The following is a 19,243-nucleotide window of genomic DNA, read 5'->3' as shown; positions in this document are numbered from 1 at the left end:
CTCCCGTTCCATTTCCACTCCCATTCCATTTCCACTCCCGTTCCATTCCCACTCCCATTCCCATTCCACTCCCGTTCCATTTCCTCTCCCGTTCCATTTCCACTCCCGTTCCATTTCCACTCCCGTTCCATTTCCACTCCCGTTCCATTTCCACTCCCGTTCCATTTCCACTCCCGTTCCATTTCCACTCCCGTTCCATTTCCACTCCCGTTCCATTTCCACTCCCGTTCCATTTCCTCTCCCGTTCCATTTCCACTCCCGTTCCATTTCCACTCCCGTTCCATTTCCACTCCCGTTCCATTTCCACTCCCGTTCCATTTCCACTCCCGTTCCCATTCCACTCCCATTCCATTTCCACTCCCGTTCCATTTCCACTCCCATACCATTTCCACTCCAATTCCATTTCCACTCCCATTCCGTTTCCACTCCCCTTCCATTTCCACTCCCGTTCCATTTCCACTCCCGTTCCATTTCCACTCCCGTTCCATTTCCACTCCCGTTCCATTTCCACTCCTCTTCCATTTCCACTCCCGTTCCATTTCCACTCCCATTCCATTTCCACTCCGGTTCCATTCCCACTCCCATTCCCATTCCACTCCCGTTCCATTTCCTCTCCCGTTCCATTTCCACTCCCGTTCCATTTCCACTCCCGTTCCATTTCCACTCCCGTTCCATTTCCACTCCCGTTCCATTTCCACTCCCGTTCCATTTCCACTCCCGTTCCATTTCCACTCCCGTTCCATTTCCACTCCCGTTCCATTTCCACTCCCGTTCCATTTCCACTCCCGTTCCATTTCCACTCCCGTTCCATTTCCACTCCCGTTCCCATTCCACTCCCGTTCCATTTCCTCTCCCATTCCATTTCCACTCCCGTTCCATTTCCACTCCCGTTCCCATTCCACTCCCATTCCATTTCCACTCCCGTTCCATTTCCACTCCCGTTCCATTTCCACTCCCGTTCCATTTCCAGTCCCGTTCCATTTCCACTCCCGTTCCATTTCCACTCCCGTTCCATTTCCACTCCCGTTCCATTTCCACTCCCGTTCCATTTCCACTCCCGTTCCATTTCCACTCCCTTTCCATTTCCACTCCCGTTCCATTTCCACTCCCCTTCCATTTCCACTCCCGTTCCATTTCCACTCCCCTTCCATTTCCACTCCCGTTCCATTTCCACTCCCGTTCCATTTCCTCTCCCGTTCCATTTCCACTCCCGTTCCATTTCCACTCCCGTTCCATTTCCACTCCCGTTCCATTTCCACTCCCGTTCCATTTCCACTCCCGTTCCATTTCCACTCCCGTTCCATTTCCACTCCCGTTCCATTTCCTCTCCCGTTCCATTTCCACTCCCGTTCCATTTCCACTCCCGTTCCATTTCCACTCCCGTTCCATTTCCTCTCCCGTTCCATTTCCACTCCCGTTCCATTTCCACTCCCGTTCCATTTCCACTCCCGTTCCATTTCCACTCCCGTTCCATTTCCACTCCCGTTCCATTTCCTCTCCCGTTCCATTTCCACTCCCGTTCCATTTCCACTCCCGTTCCATTTCCACTCCCGTTCCATTTCCACTCCCGTTCCATTTCCACTCCCGTTCCATTTCCCCTCCCGTTCCATTTCCACTCCCGTTCCATTTCCTCTCCCGTTCCATTTCCACTCCCGTTCCATTTCCACTCCCGTTCCATTTCCACTCCCGTTCCATTTCCACTCCCCTTCCATTTCCACTCCCGTTCCATTTCCACTCCCCTTCCATTTCCACTCCCGTTCCATTTCCACTCCCGTTCCATTTCCTCTCCCGTTCCATTTCCACTCCCGTTCCATTTCCACTCCCGTTCCATTTCCACTCCCGTTCCATTTCCACTCCCGTTCCATTTCCACTCCCGTTCCATTTCCACTCCCGTTCCCATTCCACTCCCATTCCATTTCCACTCCCGTTCCATTTCCACTCCCATACCATTTCCACTCCAATTCCATTTCCACTCCCATTCCGTTTCCACTCCCGTTCCATTTCCTCTCCCGTTCCATTTCCACTCCCGTTCCATTTCCACTCCCGTTCCATTTCCACTCCCGTTCCGTTTCCACTCCCGTTCCCATTCCACTCCCATTCCATTTCCTCTCCCGTTCCATTTCCACTCCCGTTCCATTTCCTCTCCCGTTCCATTTCCACTCCCGTTCCATTTCCACTCCCGTTCCATTTCCACTCCCGTTCCATTTCCACTCCCGTTCCATTTCCACTCCCGTTCCCATTCCACTCCCATTCCATTTCCTCTCCCGTTCCATTTCCACTCCCGTTCCATTTCCACTCCCATTCCCATTCCACTCCCATTCCATTTCCACTCCCGTTCCATTTCCACTCCCGTTCCATTTCCACTCCCGTTCCATTTCCAGTCCCGTTCCATTTCCACTCCCGTTCCATTTCCACTCCCGTTCCATTTCCACTCCCGTTCCATTTCCACTCCCGTTCCATTTCCACTCCCGTTCCATTTCCACTCCCTTTCCATTTCCACTCCCGTTCCATTTCCACTCCCCTTCCATTTCCACTCCCGTTCCATTTCCACTCCCCTTCCATTTCCACTCCCGTTCCATTTCCACTCCCATTCCCATTCCACTCCCGTTCCATTTCCACTCCCATTCCATTTCCCCTCCCGTTCCATTTCCACTCCCGTTCCATTTCCTCTCCCGTTCCATTTCCACTCCCGTTCCATTTCCACTCCCGTTCCATTTCCACTCCCGTTCCATTTCCACTCCCGTTCCATTTCCACTCCCGTTCCCATTCCACTCCCATTCCATTTCCACTCCCGTTCCATTTCCACTCCCATACCATTTCCACTCCAATTCCATTTCCACTCCCATTCCGTTTCCACTCCCCTTCCATTTCCACTCCCGTTCCATTTCCACTCCCGTTCCATTTCCACTCCCGTTCCATTTCCACTCCCGTTCCATTTCCACTCCTCTTCCATTTCCACTCCCGTTCCATTTCCACTCCCATTCCATTTCCACTCCCGTTCCATTCCCACTCCCATTCCCATTCCACTCCCGTTCCATTTCCTCTCCCGTTCCATTTCCACTCCCGTTCCATTTCCACTCCCGTTCCATTTCCACTCCCGTTCCATTTCCACTCCCGTTCCATTTCCACTCCCGTTCCATTTCCACTCCCGTTCCATTTCCACTCCCGTTCCATTTCCACTCCCGTTCCATTTCCACTCCCGTTCCATTTCCACTCCCGTTCCATTTCCACTCCCGTTCCATTTCCACTCCCGTTCCATTTCCACTCCCGTTCCATTTCCACTCCCGTTCCCATTCCACTCCCATTCCATTTCCTCTCCCGTTCCATTTCCACTCCCGTTCCATTTCCACTCCCATTCCCATTCCACTCCCATTCCATTTCCACTCCCGTTCCATTTCCACTCCCGTTCCATTTCCACTCCCGTTCCATTTCCAGTCCCGTTCCATTTCCACTCCCGTTCCATTTCCACTCCCGTTCCATTTCCACTCCCGTTCCATTTCCACTCCCGTTCCATTTCCACTCCCGTTCCATTTCCACTCCCTTTCCATTTCCACTCCCGTTCCATTTCCACTCCCCTTCCATTTCCACTCCCGTTCCATTTCCACTCCCGTTCCATTTCCACTCCCGTTCCATTTCCACTCCCGTTCCATTTCCTCTCCCGTTCCATTTCCACTCCCGTTCCATTTCCACTCCCGTTCCATTTCCACTCCCGTTCCATTTCCACTCCCGTTCCATTTCCACTCCCGTTCCATTTCCACTCCCGTTCCATTTCCACTCCCGTTCCATTTCCTCTCCCGTTCCATTTCCACTCCCGTTCCATTTCCACTCCCGTTCCATTTCCACTCCCGTTCCATTTCCTCTCCCGTTCCATTTCCACTCCCGTTCCATTTCCACTCCCGTTCCATTTCCACTCCCGTTCCATTTCCACTCCCGTTCCATTTCCACTCCCGTTCCATTTCCTCTCCCGTTCCATTTCCACTCCCGTTCCATTTCCACTCCCGTTCCATTTCCACTCCCGTTCCATTTCCACTCCCGTTCCATTTCCCCTCCCGTTCCATTTCCACTCCCGTTCCATTTCCCCTCCCGTTCCATTTCCACTCCCGTTCCATTTCCACTCCCGTTCCATTTCCACTCCCGTTCCATTTCCACTCCCCTTCCATTTCCACTCCCGTTCCATTTCCACTCCCCTTCCATTTCCACTCCCGTTCCATTTCCACTCCCGTTCCATTTCCTCTCCCGTTCCATTTCCACTCCCGTTCCATTTCCACTCCCGTTCCATTTCCACTCCCGTTCCATTTCCACTCCCGTTCCATTTCCACTCCCGTTCCATTTCCACTCCCGTTCCCATTCCACTCCCATTCCATTTCCACTCCCGTTCCATTTCCACTCCCATACCATTTCCACTCCAATTCCATTTCCACTCCCATTCCGTTTCCACTCCCCTTCCATTTCCACTCCCGTTCCATTTCCACTCCCGTTCCATTTCCACTCCCGTTCCATTTCCACTCCCGTTCCATTTCCACTCCTCTTCCATTTCCACTCCCGTTCCATTTCCACTCCCATTCCATTTCCACTCCCGTTCCATTCCCACTCCCATTCCCATTCCACTCCCGTTCCATTTCCTCTCCCGTTCCATTTCCACTCCCGTTCCATTTCCACTCCCGTTCCATTTCCACTCCCGTTCCATTTCCACTCCCGTTCCATTTCCACTCCCGTTCCATTTCCACTCCCGTTCCATTTCCACTCCCGTTCCATTTCCACTCCCGTTCCATTTCCACTCCCGTTCCATTTCCACTCCCGTTCCATTTCCACTCCCGTTCCATTTCCACTCCCGTTCCATTTCCACTCCCGTTCCCATTCCACTCCCATTCCATTTCCTCTCCCATTCCATTTCCACTCCCGTTCCATTTCCACTCCCATTCCCATTCCACTCCCATTCCATTTCCACTCCCGTTCCATTTCCACTCCCGTTCCATTTCCACTCCCGTTCCCATTCCACTCCCATTCCATTTCCACTCCCGTTCCATTTCCACTCCCGTTCCATTTCCACTCCCGTTCCATTTCCAGTCCCGTTCCATTTCCACTCCCGTTCCATTTCCACTCCCGTTCCATTTCCACTCCCGTTCCATTTCCACTCCCGTTCCATTTCCACTCCCGTTCCATTTCCACTCCCTTTCCATTTCCACTCCCGTTCCATTTCCACTCCCCTTCCATTTCCACTCCCGTTCCATTTCCACTCCCCTTCCATTTCCACTCCCGTTCCATTTCCACTCCCGTTCCATTTCCTCTCCCGTTCCATTTCCACTCCCGTTCCATTTCCACTCCCGTTCCATTTCCACTCCCGTTCCATTTCCACTCCCGTTCCATTTCCACTCCCGTTCCATTTCCACTCCCGTTCCATTTCCACTCCCGTTCCATTTCCTCTCCCGTTCCATTTCCACTCCCGTTCCATTTCCACTCCCGTTCCATTTCCACTCCCGTTCCATTTCCTCTCCCGTTCCATTTCCACTCCCGTTCCATTTCCACTCCCGTTCCATTTCCACTCCCGTTCCATTTCCACTCCCGTTCCATTTCCACTCCCGTTCCATTTCCTCTCCCGTTCCATTTCCACTCCCGTTCCATTTCCACTCCCGTTCCATTTCCACTCCCGTTCCATTTCCACTCCCGTTCCATTTCCACTCCCGTTCCATTTCCCCTCCCGTTCCATTTCCACTCCCGTTCCATTTCCTCTCCCGTTCCATTTCCACTCCCGTTCCATTTCCACTCCCGTTCCATTTCCACTCCCGTTCCATTTCCACTCCCCTTCCATTTCCACTCCCGTTCCATTTCCACTCCCCTTCCATTTCCACTCCCGTTCCATTTCCACTCCCGTTCCATTTCCTCTCCCGTTCCATTTCCACTCCCGTTCCATTTCCACTCCCGTTCCATTTCCACTCCCGTTCCATTTCCACTCCCGTTCCCATTCCACTCCCATTCCATTTCCTCTCCCGTTCCATTTCCACTCCCGTTCCATTTCCACTCCCATTCCCATTCCACTCCCATTCCATTTCCACTCCCGTTCCATTTCCACTCCCGTTCCATTTCCACTCCCGTTCCATTTCCAGTCCCGTTCCATTTCCACTCCCCTTCCATTTCCACTCCCGTTCCATTTCCACTCCCCTTCCATTTCCACTCCCGTTCCATTTCCACTCCCGTTCCATTTCCTCTCCCGTTCCATTTCCACTCCCGTTCCATTTCCACTCCCGTTCCATTTCCACTCCCGTTCCATTTCCACTCCCGTTCCATTTCCACTCCCGTTCCATTTCCACTCCCGTTCCCATTCCACTCCCATTCCATTTCCACTCCCGTTCCATTTCCACTCCCATACCATTTCCACTCCAATTCCATTTCCACTCCCATTCCGTTTCCACTCCCCTTCCATTTCCACTCCCGTTCCATTTCCACTCCCGTTCCATTTCCACTCCCGTTCCATTTCCACTCCCGTTCCATTTCCACTCCTCTTCCATTTCCACTCCCGTTCCATTTCCACTCCCATTCCATTTCCACTCCCGTTCCATTCCCACTCCCATTCCCATTCCACTCCCGTTCCATTTCCTCTCCCGTTCCATTTCCACTCCCGTTCCATTTCCACTCCCGTTCCATTTCCACTCCCGTTCCATTTCCACTCCCGTTCCATTTCCACTCCCGTTCCATTTCCACTCCCGTTCCATTTCCACTCCCGTTCCATTTCCACTCCCGTTCCATTTCCACTCCCGTTCCATTTCCACTCCCGTTCCATTTCCACTCCCGTTCCATTTCCACTCCCGTTCCATTTCCACTCCCGTTCCCATTCCACTCCCATTCCATTTCCTCTCCCATTCCATTTCCACTCCCGTTCCATTTCCACTCCCATTCCCATTCCACTCCCATTCCATTTCCACTCCCGTTCCATTTCCACTCCCGTTCCATTTCCACTCCCGTTCCCATTCCACTCCCATTCCATTTCCACTCCCGTTCCATTTCCACTCCCGTTCCATTTCCACTCCCGTTCCATTTCCAGTCCCGTTCCATTTCCACTCCCGTTCCATTTCCACTCCCGTTCCATTTCCACTCCCGTTCCATTTCCACTCCCGTTCCATTTCCACTCCCGTTCCATTTCCACTCCCTTTCCATTTCCACTCCCGTTCCATTTCCACTCCCCTTCCATTTCCACTCCCGTTCCATTTCCACTCCCCTTCCATTTCCACTCCCGTTCCATTTCCACTCCCGTTCCATTTCCTCTCCCGTTCCATTTCCACTCCCGTTCCATTTCCACTCCCGTTCCATTTCCACTCCCGTTCCATTTCCACTCCCGTTCCATTTCCACTCCCGTTCCATTTCCACTCCCGTTCCATTTCCACTCCCGTTCCATTTCCTCTCCCGTTCCATTTCCACTCCCGTTCCATTTCCACTCCCGTTCCATTTCCACTCCCGTTCCATTTCCTCTCCCGTTCCATTTCCACTCCCGTTCCATTTCCACTCCCGTTCCATTTCCACTCCCGTTCCATTTCCACTCCCGTTCCATTTCCACTCCCGTTCCATTTCCTCTCCCGTTCCATTTCCACTCCCGTTCCATTTCCACTCCCGTTCCATTTCCACTCCCGTTCCATTTCCACTCCCGTTCCATTTCCACTCCCGTTCCATTTCCCCTCCCGTTCCATTTCCACTCCCGTTCCATTTCCTCTCCCGTTCCATTTCCACTCCCGTTCCATTTCCACTCCCGTTCCATTTCCACTCCCGTTCCATTTCCACTCCCCTTCCATTTCCACTCCCGTTCCATTTCCACTCCCCTTCCATTTCCACTCCCGTTCCATTTCCACTCCCGTTCCATTTCCTCTCCCGTTCCATTTCCACTCCCGTTCCATTTCCACTCCCGTTCCATTTCCACTCCCGTTCCATTTCCACTCCCGTTCCATTTCCACTCCCGTTCCATTTCCACTCCCGTTCCCATTCCACTCCCATTCCATTTCCACTCCCGTTCCATTTCCACTCCCATACCATTTCCACTCCAATTCCATTTCCACTCCCATTCCGTTTCCACTCCCGTTCCATTTCCTCTCCCGTTCCATTTCCACTCCCGTTCCATTTCCACTCCCGTTCCATTTCCACTCCCGTTCCATTTCCACTCCCGTTCCCATTCCACTCCCATTCCATTTCCTCTCCCGTTCCATTTCCACTCCCGTTCCATTTCCTCTCCCGTTCCATTTCCACTCCCGTTCCATTTCCACTCCCGTTCCATTTCCACTCCCGTTCCATTTCCACTCCCGTTCCATTTCCACTCCCGTTCCCATTCCACTCCCATTCCATTTCCTCTCCCGTTCCATTTCCACTCCCGTTCCATTTCCACTCCCATTCCCATTCCACTCCCATTCCATTTCCACTCCCGTTCCATTTCCACTCCCGTTCCATTTCCACTCCCGTTCCATTTCCAGTCCCGTTCCATTTCCACTCCCGTTCCATTTCCACTCCCGTTCCATTTCCACTCCCGTTCCATTTCCACTCCCGTTCCATTTCCACTCCCGTTCCATTTCCACTCCCTTTCCATTTCCACTCCCGTTCCATTTCCACTCCCCTTCCATTTCCACTCCCGTTCCATTTCCACTCCCCTTCCATTTCCACTCCCGTTCCATTTCCACTCCCATTCCCATTCCACTCCCGTTCCATTTCCACTCCCATTCCATTTCCCCTCCCGTTCCATTTCCACTCCCGTTCCATTTCCTCTCCCGTTCCATTTCCACTCCCGTTCCATTTCCACTCCCGTTCCATTTCCACTCCCGTTCCATTTCCACTCCCGTTCCATTTCCACTCCCGTTCCCATTCCACTCCCATTCCATTTCCACTCCCGTTCCATTTCCACTCCCATACCATTTCCACTCCAATTCCATTTCCACTCCCATTCCGTTTCCACTCCCCTTCCATTTCCACTCCCGTTCCATTTCCACTCCCGTTCCATTTCCACTCCCGTTCCATTTCCACTCCCGTTCCATTTCCACTCCTCTTCCATTTCCACTCCCGTTCCATTTCCACTCCCATTCCATTTCCACTCCCGTTCCATTCCCACTCCCATTCCCATTCCACTCCCGTTCCATTTCCTCTCCCGTTCCATTTCCACTCCCGTTCCATTTCCACTCCCGTTCCATTTCCACTCCCGTTCCATTTCCACTCCCGTTCCATTTCCACTCCCGTTCCATTTCCACTCCCGTTCCATTTCCACTCCCGTTCCATTTCCACTCCCGTTCCATTTCCACTCCCGTTCCATTTCCACTCCCGTTCCATTTCCACTCCCTTTCCATTTCCACTCCCGTTCCATTTCCACTCCCCTTCCATTTCCACTCCCGTTCCATTTCCACTCCCGTTCCATTTCCACTCCCGTTCCATTTCCACTCCCGTTCCATTTCCTCTCCCGTTCCATTTCCACTCCCGTTCCATTTCCACTCCCGTTCCATTTCCACTCCCGTTCCATTTCCACTCCCGTTCCATTTCCACTCCCGTTCCATTTCCACTCCCGTTCCATTTCCACTCCCGTTCCATTTCCTCTCCCGTTCCATTTCCACTCCCGTTCCATTTCCACTCCCGTTCCATTTCCACTCCCGTTCCATTTCCTCTCCCGTTCCATTTCCACTCCCGTTCCATTTCCACTCCCGTTCCATTTCCACTCCCGTTCCATTTCCACTCCCGTTCCATTTCCACTCCCGTTCCATTTCCTCTCCCGTTCCATTTCCACTCCCGTTCCATTTCCACTCCCGTTCCATTTCCACTCCCGTTCCATTTCCACTCCCGTTCCATTTCCCCTCCCGTTCCATTTCCACTCCCGTTCCATTTCCCCTCCCGTTCCATTTCCACTCCCGTTCCATTTCCACTCCCGTTCCATTTCCACTCCCGTTCCATTTCCACTCCCCTTCCATTTCCACTCCCGTTCCATTTCCACTCCCCTTCCATTTCCACTCCCGTTCCATTTCCACTCCCGTTCCATTTCCTCTCCCGTTCCATTTCCACTCCCGTTCCATTTCCACTCCCGTTCCATTTCCACTCCCGTTCCATTTCCACTCCCGTTCCATTTCCACTCCCGTTCCATTTCCACTCCCGTTCCCATTCCACTCCCATTCCATTTCCACTCCCGTTCCATTTCCACTCCCATACCATTTCCACTCCAATTCCATTTCCACTCCCATTCCGTTTCCACTCCCCTTCCATTTCCACTCCCGTTCCATTTCCACTCCCGTTCCATTTCCACTCCCGTTCCATTTCCACTCCCGTTCCATTTCCACTCCTCTTCCATTTCCACTCCCGTTCCATTTCCACTCCCATTCCATTTCCACTCCCGTTCCATTCCCACTCCCATTCCCATTCCACTCCCGTTCCATTTCCTCTCCCGTTCCATTTCCACTCCCGTTCCATTTCCACTCCCGTTCCATTTCCACTCCCGTTCCATTTCCACTCCCGTTCCATTTCCACTCCCGTTCCATTTCCACTCCCGTTCCATTTCCACTCCCGTTCCATTTCCACTCCCGTTCCATTTCCACTCCCGTTCCATTTCCACTCCCGTTCCATTTCCACTCCCGTTCCATTTCCACTCCCGTTCCATTTCCACTCCCGTTCCCATTCCACTCCCATTCCATTTCCTCTCCCGTTCCATTTCCACTCCCGTTCCCATTCCACTCCCATTCCATTTTCTCTCCCATTCCATTTCCACTCCCGTTCCATTTCCACTCCCATTCCCATTCCACTCCCATTCCATTTCCACTCCCGTTCCATTTCCACTCCCGTTCCATTTCCACTCCCGTTCCATTTCCAGTCCCGTTCCATTTCCACTCCCGTTCCATTTCCACTCCCGTTCCATTTCCACTCCCGTTCCATTTCCACTCCCGTTCCATTTCCACTCCCGTTCCATTTCCACTCCCTTTCCATTTCCACTCCCGTTCCATTTCCACTCCCCTTCCATTTCCACTCCCGTTCCATTTCCACTCCCCTTCCATTTCCACTCCCGTTCCATTTCCACTCCCGTTCCATTTCCTCTCCCGTTCCATTTCCACTCCCGTTCCATTTCCACTCCCCTTCCATTTCCACTCCCGTTCCATTTCCACTCCCGTTCCATTTCCACTCCCGTTCCATTTCCACTCCCGTTCCATTTCCACTCCCGTTCCATTTCCTCTCCCGTTCCATTTCCACTCCCGTTCCATTTCCACTCCCGTTCCATTTCCACTCCCGTTCCATTTCCTCTCCCGTTCCATTTCCACTCCCGTTCCATTTCCACTCCCGTTCCATTTCCACTCCCGTTCCATTTCCACTCCCGTTCCATTTCCTCTCCCGTTCCATTTCCACTCCCGTTCCATTTCCACTCCCGTTCCATTTCCACTCCCGTTCCATTTCCACTCCCGTTCCATTTCCCCTCCCGTTCCATTTCCACTCCCGTTCCATTTCCTCTCCCGTTCCATTTCCACTCCCGTTCCATTTCCACTCCCGTTCCATTTCCACTCCCGTTCCATTTCCACTCCCCTTCCATTTCCACTCCCGTTCCATTTCCACTCCCCTTCCATTTCCACTCCCGTTCCATTTCCACTCCCGTTCCATTTCCTCTCCCGTTCCATTTCCACTCCCGTTCCATTTCCACTCCCGTTCCATTTCCACTCCCGTTCCATTTCCACTCCCGTTCCATTTCCACTCCCGTTCCATTTCCACTCCCGTTCCATTTCCACTCCCGTTCCATTTCCTCTCCCGTTCCATTTCCACTCCCGTTCCATTTCCACTCCCGTTCCATTTCCACTCCCGTTCCATTTCCTCTCCCGTTCCATTTCCACTCCCGTTCCATTTCCACTCCCGTTCCATTTCCACTCCCGTTCCATTTCCACTCCCGTTCCATTTCCACTCCCGTTCCATTTCCTCTCCCGTTCCATTTCCACTCCCGTTCCATTTCCACTCCCGTTCCATTTCCACTCCCGTTCCATTTCCACTCCCGTTCCCATTCCACTCCCGTTCCATTTCCTCTCCCGTTCCATTTCCACTCCCGTTCCATTTCCTCTCCCGTTCCATTTCCACTCCCGTTCCATTTCCACTCCCGTTCCATTTCCACTCCCGTTCCATTTCCACTCCCGTTCCATTTCCACTCCCGTTCCCATTCCACTCCCATTCCATTTCCTCTCCCGTTCCATTTCCACTCCCGTTCCATTTCCACTCCCGTTCCATTTCCACTCCCGTTCCCATTCCACTCCCATTCCATTTCCTCTCCCGTTCCATTTCCACTCCCGTTCCATTTCCTCTCCCGTTCCATTTCCACTCCCGTTCCATTTCCACTCCCGTTCCATTTCCACTCCCGTTCCATTTCCACTCCCGTTCCATTTCCACTCCCGTTCCATTTCCACTCCCGTTCCATTTCCACTCCCGTTCCATTTCCACTCCCGTTCCATTTCCACTCCTCTTCCATTTCCACTCCCGTTCCATTTCCACTCCCATTCCATTTCCACTCCCGTTCCATTCCCACTCCCATTCCCATTCCACTCCCGTTCCATTTCCTCTCCCGTTCCATTTCCACTCCCGTTCCATTTCCACTCCCGTTCCATTTCCACTCCCGTTCCATTTCCACTCCCGTTCCATTTCCACTCCCGTTCCATTTCCACTCCCGTTCCATTTCCACTCCCGTTCCATTTCCACTCCCGTTCCATTTCCACTCCCGTTCCATTTCCACTCCCGTTCCATTTCCACTCCCGTTCCCATTCCACTCCCATTCCATTTCCTCTCCCGTTCCATTTCCACTCCCGTTCCATTTCCACTCCCATTCCCATTCCACTCCCATTCCATTTCCACTCCCGTTCCATTTCCACTCCCGTTCCATTTCCACTCCCGTTCCATTTCCAGTCCCGTTCCATTTCCACTCCCGTTCCATTTCCACTCCCGTTCCATTTCCACTCCCGTTCCATTTCCACTCCCGTTCCATTTCCACTCCCGTTCCATTTCCACTCCCTTTCCATTTCCACTCCCGTTCCATTTCCACTCCCCTTCCATTTCCACTCCCGTTCCATTTCCACTCCCGTTCCATTTCCACTCCCGTTCCATTTCCACTCCCGTTCCATTTCCTCTCCCGTTCCATTTCCACTCCCGTTCCATTTCCACTCCCGTTCCATTTCCACTCCCGTTCCATTTCCACTCCCGTTCCATTTCCACTCCCGTTCCATTTCCACTCCCGTTCCATTTCCACTCCCGTTCCATTTCCTCTCCCGTTCCATTTCCACTCCCGTTCCATTTCCACTCCCGTTCCATTTCCACTCCCGTTCCATTTCCTCTCCCGTTCCATTTCCACTCCCGTTCCATTTCCACTCCCGTTCCATTTCCACTCCCGTTCCATTTCCACTCCCGTTCCATTTCCACTCCCGTTCCATTTCCTCTCCCGTTCCATTTCCACTCCCGTTCCATTTCCACTCCCGTTCCATTTCCACTCCCGTTCCATTTCCACTCCCGTTCCATTTCCCCTCCCGTTCCATTTCCACTCCCGTTCCATTTCCCCTCCCGTTCCATTTCCACTCCCGTTCCATTTCCACTCCCGTTCCATTTCCACTCCCGTTCCATTTCCACTCCCCTTCCATTTCCACTCCCGTTCCATTTCCACTCCCCTTCCATTTCCACTCCCGTTCCATTTCCACTCCCGTTCCATTTCCTCTCCCGTTCCATTTCCACTCCCGTTCCATTTCCACTCCCGTTCCATTTCCACTCCCGTTCCATTTCCACTCCCGTTCCATTTCCACTCCCGTTCCATTTCCACTCCCGTTCCCATTCCACTCCCATTCCATTTCCACTCCCGTTCCATTTCCACTCCCATACCATTTCCACTCCAATTCCATTTCCACTCCCATTCCGTTTCCACTCCCCTTCCATTTCCACTCCCGTTCCATTTCCACTCCCGTTCCATTTCCACTCCCGTTCCATTTCCACTCCCGTTCCATTTCCACTCCTCTTCCATTTCCACTCCCGTTCCATTTCCACTCCCATTCCATTTCCACTCCCGTTCCATTCCCACTCCCATTCCCATTCCACTCCCGTTCCATTTCCTCTCCCGTTCCATTTCCACTCCCGTTCCATTTCCACTCCCGTTCCATTTCCACTCCCGTTCCATTTCCACTCCCGTTCCATTTCCACTCCCGTTCCATTTCCACTCCCGTTCCCATTCCACTCCCGTTCCATTTCCACTCCCATTCCATTTCCCCTCCCGTTCCATTTCCACTCCCGTTCCATTTCCTCTCCCGTTCCATTTCCACTCCCGTTCCATTTCCACTCCCGTTCCATTTCCACTCCCGTTCCATTTCCACTCCCGTTCCATTTCCACTCCCGTTCCCATTCCACTCCCATTCCATTTCCACTCCCGTTCCATTTCCACTCCCATACCATTTCCACTCCAATTCCATTTCCACTCCCATTCCGTTTCCACTCCCCTTCCATTTCCACTCCCGTTCCATTTCCACTCCCGTTCCATTTCCACTCCCGTTCCATTTCCACTCCCGTTCCATTTCCACTCCTCTTCCATTTCCACTCCCGTTCCATTTCCACTCCCATTCCATTTCCACTCCCGTTCCATTCCCACTCCCATTCCCATTCCACTCCCGTTCCATTTCCTCTCCCGTTCCATTTCCACTCCCGTTCCATTTCCACTCCCGTTCCATTTCCACTCCCGTTCCATTTCCACTCCCGTTCCATTTCCACTCCCGTTCCATTTCCACTCCCGTTCCATTTCCACTCCCGTTCCATTTCCACTCCCGTTCCATTTCCACTCCCGTTCCATTTCCACTCCCGTTCCATTTCCACTCCCGTTCCATTTCCACTCCCGTTCCATTTCCACTCCCGTTCCCATTCCACTCCCATTCCATTTCCTCTCCCGTTCCATTTCCACTCCCGTTCCATTTCCACTCCCATTCCCATTCCACTCCCATTCCATTTCCACTCCCATTCCATTTCCACTCCCGTTCCATTTCCACTCCCGTTCCATTTCCACTCCCATTCCATTTCCACTCCCATTCCATTTCCACTCCCGTTCCATTTCCTCTCCCGTTCCATTTCCACTCCCGTTCCATTTCCACTCCCATTCCCATTCCACTCCCATTCCATTTCCTCTCCCGTTCCATTTCCACTCCCGTTCCATTTCCACTCCCATTCCCATTCCACTCCCATTCCATTTCCACTCCCATTCCATTTCCACTCCCGTTCCATTTCCACTCCCGTTCCATTTCCACTCCCGTTCCATTTCCACTCCCGTTCCATTTCCACTCCCGTTCCATTTCCACTCCCGTTCCATTTCCACTCCCCTTCCATTTCCACTCCCGTTCCATTTCCACTCCCGTTCCATTTCCACTCCCGTTCCATTTCCACTCCCGTTCCATTTCCTCTCCCGTTCCATTTCCACTCCCGTTCCATTTCCACTCCCGTTCCATTTCCACTCCCGTTCCATTTCCACTCCCGTTCCATTTCCACTCCCGTTCCATTTCCACTCCCGTTCCATTTCCACTCCCGTTCCATTTCCTCTCCCGTTCCATTTCCACTCCCGTTCCATTTCCACTCCCGTTCCATTTCCACTCCCGTTCCATTTCCTCTCCCGTTCCATTTCCACTCCCGTTCCATTTCCACTCCCGTTCCATTTCCACTCCCGTTCCATTTCCACTCCCGTTCCATTTCCACTCCCGTTCCATTTCCTCTCCCGTTCCATTTCCACTCCCGTTCCATTTCCACTCCCGTTCCATTTCCACTCCCGTTCCATTTCCACTCCCGTTCCATTTCCACTCCCGTTCCCATTCCACTCCCATTCCATTTCCTCTCCCGTTCCATTTCCACTCCCGTTCCATTTCCACTCCCATTCCCATTCCACTCCCATTCCATTTCCACTCCCATTCCATTTCCACTCCCGTTCCATTTCCACTCCCGTTCCATTTCCACTCCCATTCCATTTCCACTCCCATTCCATTTCCACTCCCGTTCCATTTCCTCTCCCGTTCCATTTCCACTCCCGTTCCATTTCCACTCCCATTCCCATTCCACTCCCATTCCATTTCCTCTCCCGTTCCATTTCCACTCCCGTTCCATTTCCACTCCCATTCCCATTCCACTCCCATTCCATTTCCACTCCCATTCCATTTCCACTCCCGTTCCATTTCCACTCCCGTTCCATTTCCACTCCCGTTCCATTTCCACTCCCGTTCCATTTCCACTCCCGTTCCATTTCCACTCCCGTTCCATTTCCACTCCCCTTCCATTTCCACTCCCGTTCCATTTCCACTCCCGTTCCATTTCCACTCCCGTTCCATTTCCACTCCCGTTCCATTTCCTCTCCCGTTCCATTTCCACTCCCGTTCCATTTCCACTCCCGTTCCATTTCCACTCCCGTTCCATTTCCACTCCCGTTCCATTTCCACTCCCGTTCCATTTCCACTCCCGTTCCATTTCCACTCCCGTTCCATTTCCTCTCCCGTTCCATTTCCACTCCCGTTCCATTTCCACTCCCGTTCCATTTCCACTCCCGTTCCATTTCCTCTCCCGTTCCATTTCCACTCCCGTTCCATTTCCACTCCCGTTCCATTTCCACTCCCGTTCCATTTCCACTCCCGTTCCATTTCCACTCCCGTTCCATTTCCTCTCCCGTTCCATTTCCACTCCCGTTCCATTTCCACTCCCGTTCCATTTCCACTCCCGTTCCATTTCCACTCCCGTTCCATTTCCCCTCCCGTTCCATTTCCACTCCCGTTCCATTTCCCCTCCCGTTCCATTTCCACTCCCGTTCCATTTCCACTCCCGTTCCATTTCCACTCCCGTTCCATTTCCACTCCCCTTCCATTTCCACTCCCGTTCCATTTCCACTCCCCTTCCATTTCCACTCCCGTTCCATTTCCACTCCCGTTCCATTTCCTCTCCCGTTCCATTTCCACTCCCGTTCCATTTCCACTCCCGTTCCATTTCCACTCCCGTTCCATTTCCACTCCCGTTCCATTTCCACTCCCGTTCCATTTCCACTCCCGTTCCCATTCCACTCCCATTCCATTTCCACTCCCGTTCCATTTCCACTCCCATACCATTTCCACTCCAATTCCATTTCCACTCCCATTCCGTTTCCACTCCCCTTCCATTTCCACTCCCGTTCCATTTCCACTCCCGTTCCATTTCCACTCCCGTTCCATTTCCACTCCCGTTCCATTTCCACTCCTCTTCCATTTCCACTCCCGTTCCATTTCCACTCCCATTCCATTTCCACTCCCGTTCCATTCCCACTCCCATTCCCATTCCACTCCCGTTCCATTTCCTCTCCCGTTCCATTTCCACTCCCGTTCCATTTCCACTCCCGTTCCATTTCCACTCCCGTTCCATTTCCACTCCCGTTCCATTTCCACTCCCGTTCCATTTCCACTCCCGTTCCATTTCCACTCCCGTTCCATTTCCACTCCCGTTCCATTTCCACTCCCGTTCCATTTCCACTCCCGTTCCATTTCCACTCCCGTTCCATTTCCACTCCCGTTCCCATTCCACTCCCATTCCATTTCCTCTCCCGTTCCATTTCCACTCCCGTTCCATTTCCACTCCCATTCCCATTCCACTCCCATTCCATTTCCACTCCCGTTCCATTTCCACTCCCGTTCCATTTCCACTCCCGTTCCCATTCCACTCCCATTCCATTTCCACTCCCGTTCCATTTCCACTCCCGTTCCATTTCCACTCCCGTTCCATTTCCAGTCCCGTTCCATTTCCACTCCCGTTCCATTTCCACTCCCGTTCCATTTCCACTCCCGTTCCATTTCCACTCCCGTTCCATTTCCACTCCCGTTCCATTTCCACTCCCTTTCCATTTCCACTCCCGTTCCATTTCCACTCCCCTTCCATTTCCACTCCCGTTCCATTTCCACTCCCCTTCCATTTCCACTCCCGTTCCATTTCCACTCCCGTTCCATTTCCTCTCCCGTTCCATTTCCACTCCCGTTCCATTTCCACTCCCGTTCCATTTCCACTCCCGTTCCATTTCCACTCCCGTTCCATTTCCACTCCCGTTCCATTTCCACTCCCGTTCCATTTCCACTCCCGTTCCATTTCCTCTCCCGTTCCATTTCCACTCCCGTTCCATTTCCACTCCCGTTCCATTTCCACTCCCGTTCCATTTCCTCTCCCGTTCCATTTCCACTCCCGTTCCATTTCCACTCCCGTTCCATTTCCACTCCCGTTCCATTTCCACTCCCGTTCCATTTCCACTCCCGTTCCATTTCCTCTCCCGTTCCATTTCCACTCCCGTTCCATTTCCACTCCCGTTCCATTTCCACTCCCGTTCCATTTCCACTCCCGTTCCATTTCCACTCCCGTTCCATTTCCCCTCCCGTTCCATTTCCACTCCCGTTCCATTTCCTCTCCCGTTCCATTTCCACTCCCGTTCCATTTCCACTCCCGTTCCATTTCCACTCCCGTTCCATTTCCACTCCCCTTCCATTTCCACTCCCGTTCCATTTCCACTCCCCTTCCATTTCCACTCCCGTTCCATTTCCACTCCCGTTCCATTTCCTCTCCCGTTCCATTTCCACTCCCGTTCCATTTCCACTCCCGTTCCATTTCCACTCCCGTTCCATTTCCACTCCCGTTCCATTTCCACTCCCGTTCCATTTCCACTCCCGTTCCCATTCCACTCCCATTCCATTTCCACTCCCGTTCCATTTCCACTCCCATACCATTTCCACTCCAATTCCATTTCCACTCCCATTCCGTTTCCACTCCCGTTCCATTTCCTCTCCCGTTCCATTTCCACTCCCGTTCCATTTCCACTCCCGTTCCATTTCCACTCCCGTTCCATTTCCACTCCCGTTCCCATTCCACTCCCATTCCATTTCCTCTCCCGTTCCATTTCCACTCCCGTTCCATTTCCTCTCCCGTTCCATTTCCACTCCCGTTCCATTTCCACTCCCGTTCCATTTCCACTCCCGTTCCATTTCCACTCCCGTTCCATTTCCACTCCCGTTCCCATTCCACTCCCATTCCATTTCCTCTCCCGTTCCATTTCCACTCCCGTTCCATTTCCACTCCCATTCCCATTCCACTCCCATTCCATTTCCACTCCCGTTCCATTTCCACTCCCGTTCCATTTCCACTCCCGTTCCATTTCCAGTCCCGTTCCATTTCCACTCCCGTTCCATTTCCACTCCCGTTCCATTTCCACTCCCGTTCCATTTCCACTCCCGTTCCATTTCCACTCCCGTTCCATTTCCACTCCCTTTCCATTTCC

Source organism: Gorilla gorilla, chromosome 12 (genome assembly GCF_029281585.2).
Source record: "Gorilla gorilla gorilla isolate KB3781 chromosome 12, NHGRI_mGorGor1-v2.1_pri, whole genome shotgun sequence".
NCBI classification, from domain to species: domain Eukaryota; kingdom Metazoa; phylum Chordata; class Mammalia; order Primates; family Hominidae; genus Gorilla; species Gorilla gorilla.
This window is presented reverse-complemented; position numbering follows the sequence as displayed.